Source organism: Haematobia irritans, chromosome 2 (genome assembly GCF_050003625.1).
Source record: "Haematobia irritans isolate KBUSLIRL chromosome 2, ASM5000362v1, whole genome shotgun sequence".
Taxonomy (NCBI): Eukaryota; Metazoa; Arthropoda; class Insecta; order Diptera; family Muscidae; genus Haematobia; species Haematobia irritans.
Genome location: NC_134398.1, coordinates 120,364,549 through 120,386,660, shown reverse-complemented (window position 1 = coordinate 120,386,660; position 22,112 = coordinate 120,364,549). Strand labels below are relative to the sequence as shown.

General features: G+C 36.7%; 1 protein-coding gene across 4 annotated transcripts in view; it reads left to right on the top strand.

The window, feature by feature from the left end:
• Wdr62 (WD repeat domain 62) overlaps positions 1 to 22,112 on the top strand; it is a 613,801-nt gene that overhangs the window by 250,006 nt on the left and 341,683 nt on the right. The window contains exon 1 of one of the 4 annotated variants that reach the window (XM_075296004.1): positions 8,088 to 8,225. The exons of the other annotated variants lie outside the window; for them this stretch is intronic. The gene's annotated coding sequence lies outside the window, so the exon portion shown is untranslated. Of the gene's footprint in view, positions 1 to 8,087; positions 8,226 to 22,112 lie in introns of those variants that run through there. 4 annotated transcript variants of the gene reach the window in all.

Genomic DNA, 22,112 nt, shown 5'->3' with positions numbered 1-22,112 from the left:
CATATCAGTTTGGTTTGCTCGCAGTGCCTTTCTCCATTTTCGAACCATCCGCATAAATATTCAGTCTCGAAATTGTATGCGTCCCTCTTTCCACTCCTATATACTTGGTATAATCGATCTCAACTGGCCCTCATATACATGCTGAGTCGCCATAAAGTCTGTTCTAATATCTCGCCCAACTGAAGCAACGAGTTTCGTGTGTCTGCATTCCGCGTTTCCGAGCGAGTCCACGCTCTTCAGCCTCATGAGTATCACCTCCGCTGTTTTCCTGATATGCCGATCAAGTGATTAGACTCCCATCAGTACCTCTAGAGCTGCGGTGGCCGCTGTTTTCATTGCAACAGTCATGCAAATAAGGACCGTCCTGTTTATTCTGTTGAACTTCTGTATATGATTCTGATGGTTCGTAATCGTCCACCAGAAATGACATCCATAGGTAGCTACAGGTCTTATAACTGCTGTCAACAGCCAGTGAAAGCCCAGCTTTTGGCGCGCATACGGTGCCGAGTAAGTCTTCTTTAGTCTAGCCAGTTTAGTCTGGAGTCTAGGACAACTCCTAAATACTTTGCCGATTTTGAGAGAAATAATGCTGTTCATGGAGTTTTCGTTCGCCTCGAGATGAATGAAACGTCAAAAATCACTCGTTGATATCCCGAGAACTTGAGTCTGTCGAATCACAATTGTTTCGGTGTTCGATAGTAAATTATAAAGGATGAGTCCATAACAAAGTTCGAGGATTTATAGCAAATATATCTAAAGTTATTTTATTTTCACTCTAGACGAAAGATTCGCCTCGGGACGATTTTAAGTTTCATGAACAGGCCAGTTGTCTTTGAAATTTTAAGTTCTTGTGCCTTGAAATTTTAAGTCCTTATGGTGCCTGTTCTGGTACACACATGTATCGCTTTCGTGAGGTTCTACACTTAAGAGGTGTTCTAAACTACACTTTACACCGTTACAGACCCGAAAAATGTACACGAACCTTTTTTTGTGTGTGGGCCAAATGCACAGCTATCGTTTGCAAAGTTAGAAGATTTTTAACACAAATAAATAACATATTTCGTAACTTTAATATGTTATTTTATATATTTTACACATTTTATTCAGCAAAATCAGTTGAATATGCGCGAAATAAAATTTTATACAACTATATAAAATTTGAACGAAAAATTCTTCTGACTGGAGTATATTTGTATGGATTGTTTTTTCCACATTCTCATGCAAAATATGGTTCCTGTCTGAAAAATGTATTGCAGAAAAAATCAGCTGTTTACATTTTTCGATCAGAAATTCCAAAAAGTTTTCTCACGTGTGAGTCAGAACAACTAACTTTTTGAGAGGTGCGAAGAATGTGTGCTGTGAGGTTTACAGTGCGAGGTTTACATTGTTGTTGTTTTTGATTTCAGCTTAACGAGCAGAGGAAAAGAATGTTTGTCAAATTTATTTGGGTAAAGCCCTATAGACTGCAAGAGGGTTGGATGGACGCACGTTTCGGAATTACCACATTCCTCATCAGCATCCTCTACTTGCAGCAAAACTATCAACAAATTATCAGAATAAATTCAGGCAGTTCATTAAACCCAAAAGTGAACCACAATTAAACCTTCCGAAAAAAGGTTTACACGATAGCCAGCTTATGCCGAAATAAATTCGTACAAACATATCTCTTTTCCTTTGCCACCGTCAAAACATCGATTTGAGTGCAGTTGGCTGGGTTTATTTTGAGCGTGCTTCCTCTTTTTTTCATTCGTTTTGTTTTTTTTTTCGTAACAAAATTTGTTTGGAAGACAAGTCTATTAGTTTTGTGATAAGCGTTGACGTTTTTACAGGAAAATTAATAAAGACAAGTCCAAAGTTTTTCGTCGTATTCATTCCCCGAAAAACGACCAGCATTTGATATAAATCGACCGTAGTAGTAGAATAAAAAGATTTTTATTTGCGACAAAAAATTATAATAAACTAAGTTTTGTGGCGATAACTCTTCCAAGAGATACAAAAATCTGTAACAAAATAACAAAGTTTGCTACAACCGTTTTCCAAATACTTTATTGTTTTAGGTTAGGTTAGGTGGCACCCCGATGTATCAGGCTCACTTAGACTATTCAGTCCATTGTGATACCACATTGATGAACTTCTCTCTTATCACTGAGTGCTGTCCGATTCCATGTTAAGCTCAATGACAAGGGACCTCCTTTTTATAGTCGAGTCCGAACGGCGTTCCACATTCCAGTGAAACCACTTAGAGAAGCTTTGAAACCCTCAGAAATTCTGAAAAAAAAACTTTTTGGTGTTCGGTCGAAGCAGGAATCGAACCCACGACCTTGTGTATGCAAGGCGGGCATGCTAACCATTGCACCACGGTGGCTGTTGTTTTAGATGCACTCTCATTTAACGACGATCGTTGTATCGCGGGAAATTACTTTCTTTTGGAGTTTTATCCCAAAGCTCAAAGCACCCACCCAAAGACAAAATACTTTCCTGGAATTCAATTTTAGACATTATTTTCTTTCAGAGCTTCAAAGATTATCTGTAATCTTTTAAATTTGCTTAAAAAAAAAAAATTTTTTTAGCGTCAAAAGACAATTTCGTTCGTCTAAAATGTCGTTCTAATCGTCCTATGTCTTTCGCTTTGCTTTATTCCTTTTAAAGATCACCCAGTATTGGATGTTTTCTCCTATTCTCTGAAGTGTATTGCAAATTCGTAGTCAATGTTCTGTTATTTTTTTAATTTTCAATTCATTTTCCATTCCACGGCATGTTCATGAATATGGAACAAGGTAGATACAAATATAGGTAATCTAGTTAAGGCACGATATCACAATGATTACATAGAACGTAATGGGAATCACAAAGCACTAAGAACAAGGAGGCATATGTTTTGAAACAGAAGAAAAACAATATCAACTGAGAAAGGAAAAATAATAAAAACGGCACAATTGCAAAAGAGCTATGATACAATACTCGTAACAGAAAGAAAATAAATATGGAAACGGCAAAGAGGAAATTTCATAATATATTACAACCCAACGTAGGTTATGTGTTTGAGATAATTGTTTACATGACAATGGCAATATTCCCTAAACAAAGAAACAAGACTTTGTTATAAAATCTAGAAAATTGCAAAGCATTTAGAGGTTTGTGGCACTTCAATAGGACAGCATCCATCATTTCTATATTAGCTATAAACAGTCAAATGCTTAGGAAATCCAAATTTCCTTGCTTTCTTTTCTATTCGCAGAAATCGTTTCAGATATCTTGATTAAGAATTCGGGCACGACGACAGCCCCTCTCTATTCAAAATCAAAAACAATGGAGCGGCGAATTGTTACGATAAGTCCGTCCTTTTCGCACTATGCAACTTCCAAGATTAAATTGAAATTTGAGAGGACTTACAACTCGAGCCTCTTGGAGGAGCAAAATTCAGCCGATCCGGTTCAAATTTGGAAAGTGGTGTTAGTATATGGCCGCTAACAACCATACCAAAATTGGTCCATATCGGTCTATAGTTATATAGCCGATCCCCAATCACACAAAAATTGGTCCATATCGGTTCATAATCATGGTTGCCACTCGAGCCAAAAATAATCAACCAAAATTTTATTTCTATAGAAAACTTTGCCAACATTTTATTTCTATAGAAAATTTAGTTTAAATTTTATTTCTATAGAAAATTTTGTTAAAATTTAATTTCTATAGAAAATTTTGTCAAACTGAATTATATACGTATTTAATCGATCTTTTTTAATTCAATATATACCACGTATGGACTTCCTTACAATTTAGAAGACGGTGTTAGGTGGTTTCTTAAATACCTTGCCATCGGCAAGCGTTACCGCAACTCAAGTAATTCGATTGTGGATGGCAGTGTTTAGAAGAAGTTTCTACGCAACCCATGGTGGAGGGTACATAAGCTTCGGCCTGGCCGAACTTACGGCCGTATATACTTGTTTTGAACTCTATTTTCTCTTGGTATAACTGGAGCAATTAGCTCGAAGTCAACTAGAGCTTTCGAACGGTAGTGGACTTGGGGCCTATAGCGATACTGAACGGTAGCGTGTCTGCCTAAGCGATATAAAGATTCAAGACGATGGGTGAATGGTAATATACCGAACTATAGACAGACAAAATGAAAGCCATAAAAGGAGAGACCATTGCAGCAGTCCGATATAAAAATAACCACTGATTGTAAGTTCCTGACGCCAGGGCGACGACCCTGGACGACTTGTGAATGTCAAAAGGATGTAATTGTTACACCGATGAATTGAAGATTGGGAGTATTTCATGTATGGGAAAATAAATCCGTATATGAAATTTCGTTTCAGCGCCACCTATATGAGAAAAAATAAGTTATATGCGAATAAATTTTTTTTGCAATATAATCCATAGAAATTGGCATAAATTGGCCAAACGGGAAGAGATAGAAAAGCCAAATTTTAAACAAAGAAAAAAAAACATTTTGCCAGAAATCTTCCGATTCATTATGAAATAAGTCTGCAATTTTGGGAACATATTTTATTTTGCATTTTGGGGAGTTATTTCATGGAGCCATATATTGAGACTCCCAAACACATTTAGCTGTATCCCTTTTTACCATCGGATAGAGCACTAAAAGATCTATCCTTCACATATAAATCTGGAACCCCGTCTTTTTCCATTTGGCCACATTGATCACTTTTCTCTCTGCTTTGTATATGCAACATTACTGCGATTCGGAAGATTTTTGTCAAAAGGTTTTAGTTCCAATCGAAAGCTATCGTTTCAGTTTATCTTTGGTTAATTTTTATACCCTCCACCATAGGATGGGGGGTATATTAACTTTGTCATTCCGTTTGTAACACATCGAAATATTGCTCTAAGACCCCATAAAGTATATATATTCTGGGTCGTGGTGAAATTCTGAGTCGATCTGAGCATGTCCGTCCGTCCGTCCGTCCGTCTGTTGAAATCACGCTAACTTCCGAACGAAACAAGCTATCGACTTGAAACTTGGCACAAGTAGTTGTTATTGATGTAGGTCGGATGGTATTGAAAATGGGCCATATCGGTCCACTTTTACGTATAGCCCCCATATAAACGGACCCCCAAATTTGGCTTGCAGGCCCTCTAAGAGAAGCAAATTACATCCGATCCGGCTGAAATTTGGTACAAGGTGTTAGTATATGATCTCTAATAACCATGCAAAAATTGATCCACATCGGTCCATAATTATATATAGCCCTATATTATATATAGCCCCCATATAAACCGATCCCCAGATTTGGCTTGCGAAGCCTCTAAGAGAAGAAAATTTTCTTCCGATCCGGCTGAAATTTGGTACATGGTGTTAGTATATGGTTTCTACCAACTATGCAAAAATTGGTCCATATCAGTCAATAATTATATATAGCCCCCATATAAACCGATCCCCCGATTTGGCTTGCGAAGCCTCTAAGAGAAGAAAATTTCATCCGATTCGGTTGAAATTTGGTACGTGATGTTTGTACATGATATTTAACAACCATGCCAAAAGTGGTCCATATCAGTCCATAATCATATATAGCCCCCAAATAAACCGATCCCGTGCAAAAGTCCATATTGATTCGTAATTATTTGTAGATTTACCTATACATCCTTTTTTTTGTCTAATATATACCACGTATGGACTAACTCACAATTTAGAAAACGATGTTAAGAAGTTTTAAGATACCACAACCCATTTAATTCGATTGTGGATGACAGACTTTCGTAGAAGTTTCTATGCAATCCATGGTGGAGGGTACACAAGATTCGGCCTGGCCGAACTTACGGCCGTATATACTTACGGCTATATACAATTATGAACTTGATATGGACCAATTTTTGTGTGATTGGGGATCGATTTATCTGAGGGCTATAGATAACTATAGACCGATATGGACCTAGTTAGGCATGATTGTTAATGGCCATATACTAGCACAATGTACCAAGAGGCTCCAAAACCAAATCTCGGGATCGGTTTATATGGGGGCTATATATGATTATGGACTGATATGGACCACTTTTGGCATGGTTGTTAAATACCACCACGTACCAAATTTCAAGCAGATCGGATGAATTTTGCTTCTCCACAAGGCGCCGGAAGTCAAATCTGGGGATCGGTTTATATGGGAGCTATATATAATTATGGACTGATATGAACCAATTCCTGCATGGTTGTTGGGTACAATATACTAACATCACGTACCAAATTTCAACTGAATCGGATGAATTTTGCTCTTCCAAGGGGCTCCGGAGGTCAAATCTGGGGATAGGTTTATATGGGGCCTATATATAATTATGGACCGATTTCGATCAATATTTGCATGGGTGTTTGAGGCCATATATTAACACCACGTACCACATTTGAACTGAATCAGATGAATTTTGGTCTTCCAAGAGGCTCCGGAGGTCAAATCTGGTGATCGGTTTATATGGGGGCTATATATAATTATGGACCGATGTGGACCAATTTTTGCATGGTTGTTAGAGACCATACACTAACAGCATGTACCAAATTTCAGCCGGATCGAATGAAATTTGCTTCTCTTAGAGGATTCGCAAGCCAAATTTGGGGGTCCGTTTATATGGGGGCTATACGTAAAAGTGGACCGATATGGCCCATTTGCAATACCATCCGACCTACATCAATAACAACTACTTGTGCCAAGTTTAAAGTCGATAGCTTGTTTCGTTCGGAAGTTAGCGTGATTTCAACAGACGGACATGCTCAGATTGACTCAGAATTTCACCACGACCCAGAATATATATACTTTATGGGGTCTTAGAGCAATATTTCGATGTGTTACAAACGGAATGACAAAGTTAATATACCCCCCATCCTATGGTGGAGGGTATAAAAATTGAATTAAAAGAACTTCCTGGGTAGTTAAAATAAAGAACATCATTGGGAGTGCATCTTCTGGAAGTGCTTTTAAAGTTGTGCCTTTGGAAGAACTTCCAAATTTTGTTGATGGGTTTTCCTGGTTTTAACAACGCTTTGTTGAAGTCTCAAAATGTGGAGTATAATTTTTATAAATTCTAGCACGGCATAATTCATGCTTGCTATAAAAACGTGTACTTTTTTCTGTGCAGTAGGCGTCAATTAGGCTGAGTTGAATGAGTTGGACCTACAGATCCTCAGAGTGCAGTGCCGCAATCGAAAGGAAAATACGATGGCCTGTCTCTAACATAGCAAATTCTCGGAAACGACTTAAAAAGAGTAATATAGCAATTGGTCGTGGAAATCTTGATGGGCATAAAGCTTGGAGGTTAAACTGAGCAAAGGGAGACGATTGATGCAGGAAAAGACTACACCGAAAGAATTTTCTTCGTAAAAAGAACGAATAATTTCATTTAAAGTACAACCAAAGAAACGTTTCATTAAAAGAACGAAATGTTACTTTCTTTTAACGAAATTAGATCTTCATTGTTATGTAAAATTTTCGTTCTGAAGGTAGAATTACATACCATGCGTTCAATGCGTACTATACGTCCGATGATTGAAGAGTTGTAACTTCTCTTTGACATCAAAAGCTGGAATAGTCTGTCGCAAACAGAAAAAAATCAACACTTCCATCAACGCACGGATTGACGCATGGTGTGTAATTCAACCTTTATCGAAAAGTATCGTACTGTTTATGGAAAATTTTTCGTTAGAACACAAATTATTATTCTAACCCCCATTTTCAGGAAGCTCCGTTAGTGCTCCGTTAGCTAACGAACTTTTAAACCGTACTATGGACATGTCTGTCATCATGTCTATATATATGGAATATGCCAGTTGGGAACTTAACTGCTAAAAATTTTTCAGTTAAAGTTAACCGGAAAGAAGATATTTCGATTTTACTTTCTGTTAACTGGGAGTTAAAGTCTAACGGATATACATGAAAATGGCCGTAAGTGCAATTGGTTGTAGTAACGAGTTTGAAAAATGTCATCAATACTTTAAAACTTAAATTCAGAAATTTTAAATTTATTTCGAAAACTGCTTCTAATAAAAAATTCTAAATATCACCCCAAATAAGTTCTTATGAAGTGAATGTAACACGCCACTCGTAATCGGACATAAAACCCAGATAATGTGTCTGTCAATCGGGAAGAGATGTTCACCACGGTTGTGGTAGATCAATAAACTCAGCACTCTGCGTGAGTTTGAAATAATGGACTGCCACATAGATACAACTGCTGGATTAGGTCTTTGCTAACCAATATAAAGGAAATCCCTGCAGGTAAATTAAATAGTCCAGTTCTTTTAATCCTTCTTCTAAATTTGCATTAAAATTTCCAAGAACATTTGAGATGATATACTGTCTGTTCTTTTGTGGATTTGAATAGTCTACCAAAGAATTTTGCAGTTTAAGGTTTCAATCTGCTCTTTTACCGTATTTGACTCTGTTGTAAATGCCTAAATGTCAATGTCATACTTAGCTTAAATGCTGAAAAGCTTATTATGCCTTTAGGGTTTGGGCAAAAACTATTTTTCTCTTTCTAGTTTCTTTCCTGTGCAGATTTGTTGCCCTAACTTTATGTTGCCTTAGTGAAGAAGTCTACCTACATATTTTCCGGTTTATACGATGACATTTGCTTATTTCAACAATTCTTGATGTCATCACAATTCAAATTTAAATTGGGCCAACAACATTTTTGCTAAATAAATACTCTGACTGGTTGTTTATTTAGCTTTTGATGTTTACCCAAAATACCCACCTGACTTTGCGTGTCTCTCAAGTTGAAGTCAAATTGAAACAATTAAGGCCCGTTTGTTGTCATCAAATCATAAAAGGGCAAATCCTCCGTCCGTCCGTCCGTCCGTCTGTCCGTCTTGAATGGAAAATATTTGTGTGTGGCACAAAACAAAAAAAAAAAAAAACAAAAGTTCTGCTGCCACAGTCATTGTGCTAATAAATCAACTTTTTTTCGCAATTCTATATACGTGTATGAAGAAACAAAACGGTTTGTTGTTGTTCTTTCATTATTTTTTGGTGTGTTTTTATTGCTATATTTTGGTGAAAGTGAATTTAGGTTTATAATTGTATAATGACAGTAGGCGCGATTACTATAATTGAGGGCAATACTAATAAATTATGAAGTTATAAATGAATGTATTTAAGCGTGTTCCAGTTAAAAAACAAGTGAAAAAAAAAACAACGAATAGTATCTCTTTTGATGCGAAAACTTTTTTATTCATTAATTAATTTTTCAATCCAGTATTAATTTTTCATTAATTTATAAAAAGTCGCACAAAACGTGCCACTTGTAATGAAAAGTGACACACTAATTTAAAAAAAGTGGAATAAATTTTTATAAAAACAAGTAAGGAAAGTATAAAGTCGGGCGGAGCCGACTATATTATACTCTGCACCACTCTGTAGATCCATATTTTCGATACCATAACAACTCCGTCAAATGTGTTGGGTGCTTTATATAAATGTTTTTATTCCCATATACTCAATCAATCCTGACTCAATCTGGACAACATTTCTTATACTTCCACAAAATCTATGGATTTAAAATATAAGTCGGCTAATGCCCTGGGATGGAACAAAATGTTAGCAAAACAAGTAAGTAAAGTAGAAAGTAGGGCGGGGCCGACTATATTATAGCCTAAACCACCCTTACTGCGTTAGTAATCATAAGCATTTGTGTGGGGTAACATTCATATAGGTATGGGAGATAAACCGCAGTTGCATATTTAAGAAAATTAAGGGGTACATGTTTATGGGTGCTATGTCTCAATCTGACTATAGCTCATATTCAGTGTTACCAGGGCAAATGTTCGGTTTACCCTACAAGGACAAAAAAAAATCCCTACTTTCCCATACATTCCCAAACAATTTTTCCTACAATATTTTTCGTTAAATTTAAACAAATTTTACAAAACAAAAATGGTACATTATTATCTTAAAACATGAAAAGGCAACGTATATAACCTAGAAAATAAATTTGTATTACCACAACGTTTGCCGCAGTTGGTAGAATTCTACCAAAAATAGTATTTTTTTTGTTAAAAATATAATAAAAAAATAACATTTTGGAAAAAGTTTCTATAAACTAATTTTTTAAAAAAATTTTTCTATAGAAATAAAATTTTGATATTAAATTCTATAGAAATAAAATTTTGAGAAAAAATTCCATAGAAATAACATTTTGAAAAAATTTTTTATAGAAATAATATTTTGAAAAAAAAATTCTATAGAAATACAATTTTGACAAAATTTTCTATAGAAATAAAATGTTGACAAAATTTTCTACAGGAAAAAAGTTTTGACAAAAGTTTCTATAGAAATATTTGTTTGGTAGATTTGTGGTAATCTTCAAATTTTGTTAGTTTATTTTTGCACGAGTGGTAACTGTTGTTACCACACATTGTTAAAGATCAAGCCTTGCCGCCTTCTAATTTCCTCCTCTAGAGCCACCAAAATGTAAAAATGATTACAAAATGTCCCTACATTGTGGCCCTACGTCCCTACAAGATGCTAAATATTAGAAAAAACCTACATATAGGGAATTTCTCCTACTTCTAGCAACACTGGTTGATATTGCACCTACGGGGTTAGTATGCCACAAATATTGAGCCCATTATTAAAAAAGAGAAAATCGCTCAATTAGTGTGGGTAATAAATCCAGATTTGTAAAAATCGAGCAATATTCTTATGTAAAAGCTACAAGTACGTATAAAAACGATCGGCCAGTACATCAAAATTTAAAATTTGAGTAACATTGGTTAATAAATAAGAGTACTATGGCCAAATTTGGGAAAATCGAGCGATACATATATATGGAAGCTATATCTAAATCTGAACCAATTTGCATAATATTTTGCGGGTTTGATTACTACCACAAAAGGTTACCTTGTGCAAGATTTGAGTTAACTGATCTTTAAGAAATGAGGCCTATATGGTCAAACATAAGGTTATTAGGGGCGAATTTTTCAAAATCGGGTGATACATATATGGGAGCTATATCTACATTTGAACCGATTTCGATGAAATGTTGCACATATAGTTAGTACTATAGAGGACTGGATCTAGCCAACTTTGAGTAAGATCGGTTAATAAATAAGTGTTCTATGGCCAAATTTGGGAAAATCGGGCTATACATATATATGGGAGATATATCTAAATCTGAACCGATTTCGATGATTTTTTGCACATATTTAGTTAGTGCTATAGAAGATTACATTTTGCCAACTTTGAGTAAGATCAGTTGATAAATAAAGGTTTTGTGGCCAAATTTGGGAAAATCGGGCGATACATATATATGAGAGCTATATATAAATCTGAACCGATTTGGATGAAATTTTGCAGACTTGAAGGGCAATGAAAAAGATTACCTTTTGCCAAATTTGGCCACGATCCGTTTGAAAAAAAAAGCGCAACGTGACCCCATTTGTCGAAATCGGGCGATACATATATATGGAAGCTATATCTAAATTTGATTCGATTTCTTCCAAATTCAATAGCATTCGTCCTTGTGCCCAAAAAACTCCACGTACCAAATTTCATAAAAATCGGTTAATAATAGCGACCGGAATCCTGTGAACAACAAAGACATGGACGGACACCAAGCGCTAGATCGACTCAGGAGGTGATTCTGAGTCGATCGGTATATATTTTATGGGGTCTAAAATCAATATTTCTGGTAGGCACATTTTTTGGCAGATCAAACTTATTATACCCTGACCACTATGTGGTTTAGGGTATAAAAATATGGGAAACATTTAAATCTGAAGTAATTTTTAGGCAACTTTGCAAAAGTGTATTTATGATTTATCAGTCGATAGATAGGTATTAGAAGCAGAGAATGAAGCCGCCGAGTCGCGCCGCTGATTTCAGTCGCCGCCGACCATTTTTTGCCAGTCGACGCCGCCGCCGAATATGTCGACTCATCTCGACTCAAATTAAGCCGCCAATTAATCAAAAATATCGATTTAAATCAGAAAAATATAATAATAATTGTAGTATTTTTGCCAAAATGTTGAACCTTCCATCCACAATCAATCTATTTCAAACTGCTATAACATTTTTGTAAATATTTAGCTCAGAAAATTTTAACTAAATGTAAATTTGGTTGTAAGATTGGTTGTACAACTAATCTCATTACCATTCGAATAACTTTAAATTGATTTTATAATTGATGATTGCGCGCCGCCGAAAGGACACATTTATATCGGCTTAGCCGTCAATCCGCCGCCGCCAGAGGTAAAACTTTAGTGTCAGCCGCCGCCGACAAAAATGGGTCGGCTTCATTCTCTGATTAGAAGTATAAGAAAATTTGAGTCATTTTTACAAGTTTTCGACTTAGCTGTGGCGTTTTTACAAGGAAAATGTGGGTATTGTGGCCAATTTTGCTGAAATCAGAAAAATATATATACGAGGGCAGTTCGGAGTACTTTGATATAGCTCTCATATATATGTTTTGTTTGAACCGATGTCAACCAAATTCGGCACACTTTACGACACTATTAATTACACTCCTTGTGCAAAATTTAAATCGGGCTTAAATTCTGGCTTCTGGGCGAAAGATATATATGAGAGTAGGTATGACCAATTCTATTAAGGTAAAACAAGTGAACATCTATAAATGAGTGAATTGTAAAAAGGGTATTTACCTTATATGACATCAGATTTAAGCGATCGCTGCATGCTGGTTTTCATTATTCGGTATGACTTAATATAGAATGGGGAAGTAAATATGTCTCTAATTGAAAATTAAGGAATAATGTAGTAATAATAAATTCATTGGTAATTGCATTTCCGCAAGAGGTCCTTAAAGGTACATCCGGGTAGATAGATGAGCTTATTTGTTGTGATTTTCATCAATTCTGGGAAATAAGTGTTCGAAGTCCGTGAACTTCTTTTGGCTGGTTATTAATCGCAATCGGAACAAAAATCTGCTAATGCTCTTCTAAACGTATGTGAAAATGCGTCGTGAATTCAAATTTTCCTTTGGCAGCTTCCATTCCTACTACGAAGCTTCTAATAATTTATGTACTAAACATTTACTAGGGGTGCATTTCTAGCTGATACCAGCTCCAAATTTTCTCAATTTCTTTGTATTTTTACGTAAAATAAAATCTTAGTTTATATATCACAATATTTCGTGTTTTTGGTTTTATTTCTTGTATCTCAGATGAATTTTCGAAGTGTTAGACACGGAATGACAAAGTTACTATAACCTCCATTGTATGGTGGAGGATATAAAAATATATTCAATTCAAAATTTAATTTCTGTGATTGAAAACTTTTCAATTAAAAATTAATTTAATCGTTTAATGTCGGGAAGGAAAACCAAAAATATCATGTTTGTGCTACTTCGCACGTTTTGTCATCAGTTAACATAGGAACCCGGAGCCTGCTTTCATCGCATATTTTGCCGCCTTGATCCATCTATATTAAAATTACGATCATTTGCAATTTGCTCTGTTGTCCCATTAGAGCTGTGCTGTCGACACTCGGCTCTCAGAGTCTTCTAAAATGTCTAGCTATTATTGAATCAATAGAACTTTCCATTGTTAACCGCTACATCGTCTACATCTACCAGGACCACTTCACTGTTGACTAGCATATAATGTTCAACTATAGATATATAATGTTCAACTTTGTCTCCTTAGGCACCTATTACAAAAAAACAAAAATGCAATATCCTCTACTAGCTTGTCAACATCAGAGCGCAGTGGACGGAAGACGTCAGGTTAGGTTATCGAGGATGACACGAATCCGAACTAGCGGATTTGTGTCCACTTATACCATAGTTGGTCCATTGCGATCCTCAAACTTCTTTCCATCTTCCTCCTCGTGTCCGTCTACTTCCGGTCGGAATGAGTCTATTGTATGATAGTATATCCTTCGGACGCTCCTAGTTCCTCCACCCCGAAGCCTTGATGAAGACGAGAATATTCCTCAGGCTGCATTCTCGCAAGTCGGTCATAGTCTGAAAGAAAAAAGAGCCCAGTATCTTGTTTCTTCTGAAAGATAGTGCTGGACACTGGCACAGGAAGTAAAAAGAATCGTCCATAGCCTCGGGGTCCAGACACCACCTACAAATATCATCATTCGCTAGACCTGTCCTTACCATGTGTTTTCCCAAGGTGTTGTGTCCCGTTATGTAAGGCGTAAGCAAATTTTAGGGGCATATAGCTTCAGATTACTGGCGGACCTGGAAAACGTTAACTTAAGCAGTCTGCTAATGTTTTTGGAACAATCTGGTTGGTTCAACAGAAGAAAATAATCGAGAGGGTTCAACGGTTAAAACTAGAAGTGCCCATATGTAATAGGTACTTTTAGTTAATGTGGTATCACAATGGACTGAATAGTCTAAGTGAGCCTGAATCTTAATCGGGCTGCCACTTTAACCTAACCTAACCTAACCCGTTATGATGCCTATCATAGACCTCACATCCTCTCTCTGCAATGACATCAAGACTTCAGAGTTCCTAATATTATTGTCGTCCCACATCAGTTTGGTCGTCTCTTTCATAAGTCTTCATATTTGCTATTGATCCTGTAAATAAACAAAGAGAGCGGAGGAAAAACGTCCGAAATGACGTTTTCCGTACCACCTGCGCCTTTCTTAGCCAGTATATCTGCCTCTTCATTCCCAGCTATGCCATAATGTCCAGAAAACCAGCACAGAGTTAGATTATGCTGTTCAGTGAGAACGACAGCGGCTGACCACCTTCGACCTTATGCTCGTATTGCTCAGGACCTTTATAGCTGCCTGACTATCGATGAAAATGCTGATATCGCATCTAAATAACGGCCTCATCGATAGAAGTTCTGCAGCTTTTGCAATAGCAAATATCTCGGCCTGAAAAATGCTGCATTGTTCGTCCAACTTAAAGGACTCCTTAAGTTCCCACTCCTTGCAGTATATTCCGCTGCCTGCACCCTCGGCCATTTTTGAGCCGTCAGTGTAGATGTTGAGATTCCCAAAGTGTATCCTATTTTCATCCCAGTCCTCTACGCTCGGGATAATTGATTCCAGGTCGCTCTCAAACATATGTCGTGACGCCATATAGTCCGTTCTCATATGTCGTCCGGCATACATTATCAGTTCAGCGTGTCTGCAGCCCGTGCTCTCTAAAGAGTCCAGGCTCTCCGCGGTTCTCCTAATATGCAGATCCAGTGGACATATCCCCATCAATACCTCCAGTGCGGCAGTGGCCGTTGTCCTCATCGCCCCGGTCTTGTAGATAAGGGCCGTTCTATTTATCCTGCTCAATCTCAGTATATGATTGTGGTGGTTAGTGATGGGCCACCAGACATGACGTTAACAAGAAGGAAACTTTCTGCAAGTCCTGGCCAACAGGATTAATAGTCATATACTTCAGTAGTATACTTCTGTTGAATGAGTAGCACCAGCACTCCCTGAATATGTTCTGGTTCCCGTTATCCATCCATTATCTCATCGTTTTCTAGCTAGTCGCCACCTTGGTCATTGCAATTTTTAAATTGTCAAAGATGCCTTAAAATGCGGATAAAATTGTTTCCCATAAATATCAATAATGCCTAAAATTATCGATACTTATCAAAAGTAAACTATGACGGAAATTTCCATTTCAAGGGAGTACAGAACATAAAACTAAACATTTGCCCAGGAAGTTCTCGTTAAATATACCAATTAACCATCATACAACCTTTCTGCCCCTTCTTCCACTCTCTCTCACTCTATTAGATTACTTTTCTGTTTCATTCGCAATAAACCATTGTAATTTGTAATACGAGTCTACGAGTAAGTAAAAAACTACAGACTTTCGTGTTGATTTACTCTCAAATAAAGAAAATCCAAACATAAAATATCTTAAATTAATTCGTTCACTTGTTTTGTTGGACACTTAATGGTAATATCGTCACCATTGTCGGACTTTTGTTTGGTTTGTTATGGCTAATTAATACGCATTGTTAAGCACGCGACTTTAGCTAAATTTGGTCTAATGTGGTCTTCAGTTTCTATGGTCATGGAAAATATTTTTTCACACTGACCAAAGAAGGCTTTTATGGGAGCAGCAAATAATAACTTACAAGAGTTATGGGTGTTAGAGTGGTACACTGTAAAAAATCGAGTACTGGTCATAACTGCAAAGAATATCCCGGTACTTATGGGGATGATTGTGCAAAAGAATCAGAAGCTGTTATCCTATTCCGGAAAAATGGTCAATACAATGACCTGAAGATAAAAGGCTCAGCAATAACACTGAAAAAATATTGTTGTAAGTACAACATTAATACGAATGCCATTCTCCGCTTCTTTGGTTCGAAATCAGTACCAACAAGTATATACGGCCGTAAGTTCGGCCAGGCCGAATCTTATGTACCCTCCACCATGGATTGCATAGAAACTTCTACGAAAGACTGTCATCCACAAAAGAATTACTTGGGTTGCGGTAACACTTGCCGATGGAAAGGTATCTTAAAATTTCTTAACACCGCCTTCTCAATTGTAAGTTAGTCCACACGGGTTATAATTAAACAAAAAAAAAAAACCGAATGACAAATTTTTCGATAGCATTAAGATTTTGACAAACATTTTCTATAGAAATAAAATTTTCTATAGGAATAAAATTTTGACAAAATTTTCTATAGAAATAAAATTTTAACAAAATGTTCTATAGAAATAAAATTTTGACAAAATTTTCTATAGAAATAAAATTTTGGTAGATTATTTTTGGGGATCGGCTATATATAACTATAGGCATGGTTGTTAGCGTCTATATACTAGCGCAATATACCAAATTTCACCACGTACCAAATTTCAACCGGATCGAATGAATTTTGCTCCTCCAAGAGCTCCGGAGGTCAAATCAGGGGATTGGTTTATATGGGGGCTACATATAATTATGGACCGAAGTGGACCAATTTTTGCATAGTTGTTAGAGACCATTCAGCCTGATCGGATGTAATTTGCTTATCTTAGAGGCTACGCAAGCCAAATATGGTGATCGGTGTGGACTGATGTGGACCAATTTTTGCATGGGTGTTGGAGACCATATACTAACACCATGTACCAAATTTCAGCTGGATCGGATGGAATTTGCTTCTCTTAGAGGCTCCGAAAGCCAAATCTGGGGATCGGTTTATATGGGCGCTATATATAATTATGGACCGATATGGACCACTTCCTGCATGGTTGTTAAAGACAATATGATGGATGAATTTTGCTCATCCATGAGGCTCCGGAGGCCAAATCGGGCTATCGGTTTATATGGGGGCTATATATAATTAAAGACCGATGTGGACCAATTTTTGCATAGTTGTTAGAGATCATATACTTACACCATGTACCAAATTTCAGCCTGATCGGATGAAATTTGCTCCTCTTAGCGGCTCCGCAAAACCAAATCTGGGGATCGGTTATATGGGGGCTATATATTGTGGACCGATGTGGACCAATTTTTGCATGGTTGTTAGAGACCATATATTAACACCATGTACAGAATTTCAGCCGGATCGGATGTAATTTGCTTCTCTTAGAGGCTCCGCAAGCCAAATCTGGGGATCGGTTTATATGGGGGCTATATATAATTATGGACCGATGTGGACCAATTTTTTCATGGTTGTTAGAGACCATATACTAACACCATGTACCAAATTTCAGCCTGGTCGGATGAAACTTGCTTCTCTTAGAGACTCCGCAAGCCAAATCTGGGGATCGGTTTATATGGGGGCTATATATAATTAAAGACCGATGTGGACCAATTTTTGAATAGTTGTTAGAGATCATATACTTACACCATGTACCAAATTTCAGCCTGATCGGATGAAATTTGCTCCTCTTAGCGGCTCCGCAAAACCAAATCTGGGGATCGGTTATATGGGGGCTATATATTGTGGACCGATGTGGACCAATTTTTGCATTGTTGTTAGAGACCATATATTAACACCATGTACAGAATTTCAGCCGGATCGGATGTAATTTGCTCCTCTTAGAGGCTCCGCAAACTAAATCTGGGGATCGGTTATATGTGGGCTATATATAATTGTGGACCGATGTGGACCAATTTTTGCATGGTTGTTAGAGACCATATACTAACACCATGTACCAAATTTCAGCCGGATCGGATGTAATTTGCTTCTCTTAGAGGCTCCGCAAGCCAAATCTGGGGATCGGTTTATATATATAATTATGGACCGATGTGGACCAATTTTTGCTTGGTTGTTAGAGACCATATACTAACACCATGTACCAAATTTCAACCGGATCGGATGAATTTTTCTCCCCCAAGAGGCTCCGCAAGCCAAATCTGAGCGTCGGTTTATATGGGGGCTATACGTAAAAGTGGTCCGATATATGGTCCATTTGCAATACCATCCGACCTGTATCAATAACAACTACTTGTGCCAAGTTTCAAGTCGATATATTGTTTCGTTAGGAAGTTAGCATGATTTCAATAGACGGACGGACATGCTTAGATTGACTCAGAATTTCACCAAGACCCAGAATATATATACTTTATGGGGTCTTAGAGCAATATTTCGATGTGTTACAAACGGAATGACAAAGTTAATATACCCCCCATCCTATGGTGGAGGGTATAAAAATTCCCCAACTCAAAAATATTACCCCCATCCCTGTAAGAAAAGTCTCAATTTTGAGGGAAATCCCCAATACTGAGGTCCCAACCTTTGACGGACGAGTATACTTGGCTGGGTTACTGCTGTATGCGGTTTACTTAAGTTCAAATTTTCCTTAGTAATCATGTAATCGGCCGCACAGTTGGATTGGTCAGCCGGCTGGACTTAAAGCTCAATATTGAGGAACTGGCAAGAAAGAGCCCAGAGACTTTGAGTGAGGAGGGATTACTCTGGATTATCATGGATTATATAGATTTACCAAAATAAATAAATAATTTTAAAATTATAACAATCCGACTCAATTTTTTCCCACAATAGTTCACATACGTTTTCTTCAAGTGTACTCTCATGATTTTATTTGATCACTTCCAAGGAAAAATGTAAACCAAAATAGGCATCAAGCATATTTGATACGTGTTGGGAATTTCAACTTGAATCGTATCAATTGCCTATTTCATACAAACCAATACGACTCCTAATTTTCTTCCATGTAGATGGAGGGTATTGTGGCAGTACAACAAAATTATGCAAACGCATTTCTACTTAGTTTCTTAGGTGTTTTGAAAATCCATTCACGCATTTTGTGGGATACCAAGTATGGACTTTGTTTTGCGTATGTTTTTTTTTTTCAAACTCGAATGTCATTGATAATCAATCCATCGATCCATTCATCTTCTCCCATTCACCACACTTGGTTTTGAGATGTCTGTAAATCATTGCGGATATGATGTGTCAATAAAGGCTAATGGGCCCAACACTAATTGTCTTGAATGGAAGCGTGAAGAAAGCAATATCATCACCATAAGCTGGATAGAGATTCATTAAGATTTGAACGGTTGTGGATATGCATTGGATATGGTTCAAAATGTATTAGTTAGGAAATTAATTTAGGAAGATGTATGCAGTGTACAGAAAATCAGAGACAGAGCAATTCAGCACTCACTTTTTTCACTAATGCTACAATTCAGCTTCTAGGTTTGGTGAGTTTAGGTGTGCTCAGAAAAAAGCAAAACAATTGGGTGTGTTCCACAAACATTAGGTTAGGTTACGGAAGATGACACCAATCCATGGAAACGGATTTGGAGTCCACCTAGACCATATTGGTCTATTTCGCTTCATCAAACTCCTTTTCTCTTCTTCTTCGTGGCTGTTCCATTCCGTCCTAGTTAATCCCATCATATTTATGTAATGTCCTCTCAGGTTTGCCTAGGTCTTCCGCCCACACCGAAAGAAAAGTCCATAGTTCAACTACCGACAAATTCATTTTATTTTTATTGCAAAAAAATATATGTTTGTTGTTAAGTCAGGTTAGGTGGCAGTCCGATGTATTAGGCTCTCTTAGACTATTCAGTCCATTGTGATACCACAGTGGTGAACTGCGCTCTTATCACTGAGCACTGCCCGATTCCACGTTAAGCTCAATGGGACCTCCTTTTTATAGCCGAGTCCGAAAAGCATTCCACATTGCAGTGAAACCACTTAGAGAAGCTTTGAAACGCTCAGAAATGTCGCCAGGATTACTGAGGTGGGCTAATCCACCGGTGACAAACTTTTGGGTGTTCGATCGAACCCACGACCTTGTGTATGCAAGGTGGGCATGCAACACTGTGGCTTCTATTTGTAGTTACATTTTATATTTTTTTTTCGAAATCTTTCTCATCCCAATGAATTTTTCCTTTTGTTAAGTATGTCTCAAAAAGTTAATGAACTAAACGTGAGTATAAAGTTCAATGACCGTAGAAAGAAATATTCGTACGTACGTACGAAAAACATAGTAAGAATGAACTATTGTATGGTTAAAAGGTCATGATTTTTCGCCATTAATTTTTTTTCTTTACTTGTAGTTTTTTTCTATGAAAGGGTGTAATTTTGTGTACACAAAGGCATTAAATTTTCCTGGTTATGACAACGCTTTGTGAAAATCTCAAAATGAGGAGCACAATTTAGTTCAATTTTCGCACGAGGTAGTTCATTCTTCCTATAGTTAACAGCAGTTTCTGTGCAGTAGCCTGAATAAAAGCGAGTATACTCTTCAGACAGCCGTTTCGCTAATAGTCTGAAAGAAATAAGAATCTAGTATTTTATTTCTTCAAAATTATAATGCAGGGCATTGGCTCGGAAATTGGCAGGAAAAACGGTGAACCCACCAGGAAGAAAACTTTTGATTAATTTTAGAAAATTTTAACTAAACTAACACATACGCTGGCATTAAGCCAATATGACAAAATAAGTAAATGTTTTTCGACAAATTCAAGGAAATTTTTTAGACATAATTATTTGTTTTTCACTTGTTAAAGGAAATTTTGTAGCTTCAAGGAAAAAATTGGAGTTAAAAATTGCAAGAATGTCTTTAGTGACATACAAAGTTCATGATGGACGCATTTGTAGATCCGAATTCAATGTTTTGGATGTAAATTAAAAAATTCTGTGATATTTGGTCAAATAAATAATTTTTATAATTTTTTATAATTTTTAATGGATTCTAAGGCTATGGTCACACTAGGCAAATATTTGCCCAAAATGACTGTCAAACATTTTTCCAGAACCATTTTCCAAACATCTGGATACGGTTTTTGAAAAATAATCCTACCATGATGTTATATATCCAATATGAGCTAAAAATGTCCGCTGGTTTGGCTGTGGCGACGGATTCTTTTTTGATTTCTGTCAAATATTTGCCCAGTGTGACCATAGCATAACGGTTGTCGGAAACGTTTGACCTCAAATATTTTCAAAAATTCACAATTTTTTCAGATTGGATTTAGCATTTTTTTCGACTGTTTTTAACCTATTTGAAACAAAACAAGTATATACGACGGTAAGTTCGGCCAGGCCGAATCTTATGTACCCTCCACCATGGATTGCATAGAAACTTGTATTAAAGACAGTCATCCACAATCGAAGTAATTGGGTTGCGGTAACAGAAATAAAATTTTGACAAAATTTTCTATAGAAATAAAATTTTGGCAAAACTTTCTATAGCAATAAAATTTTGACAAATTTTTCTATAGAAATAACATTTCGACAAAATTTTCAAAAGAAATAAAATTTTGACAAAATTTTCTACAGAAATAAAATCTTGACAAAATTTTGTATAGTAATAAAATTTTGACAAAATTTTCTATAATAATAAAATTTTGACAAAATTTTCTATATAAATATGATTTTGGTAGATTATTTTTGGGGATCGGCTATATATAACTATAGACCGATACGGACCAATTTTGGCATGGTTGTTAGCGGCCATGTCCTAGCCCAATGTACCAAATTTCACCACGTACCAAATTTCAAACGGATCGGATGAATTTTGCTCCTCCAAGAGCTCCGGAGGTCAAATCTGGGGATCGGTTAAAATGGGTTATATAATTAAGACCGGTATGGACCAATTTTTGCATGGTTGTTAGATACCATATACTAACACCACGTACCACATTTCAACCAGATCGGGTGAATTTTGTTCTTCCAAGGGGCTACATATAATTATGGACCGATATGGACCAATTCCTGCATGGTTGTTAGAGATCATATACTAACACCACGTAC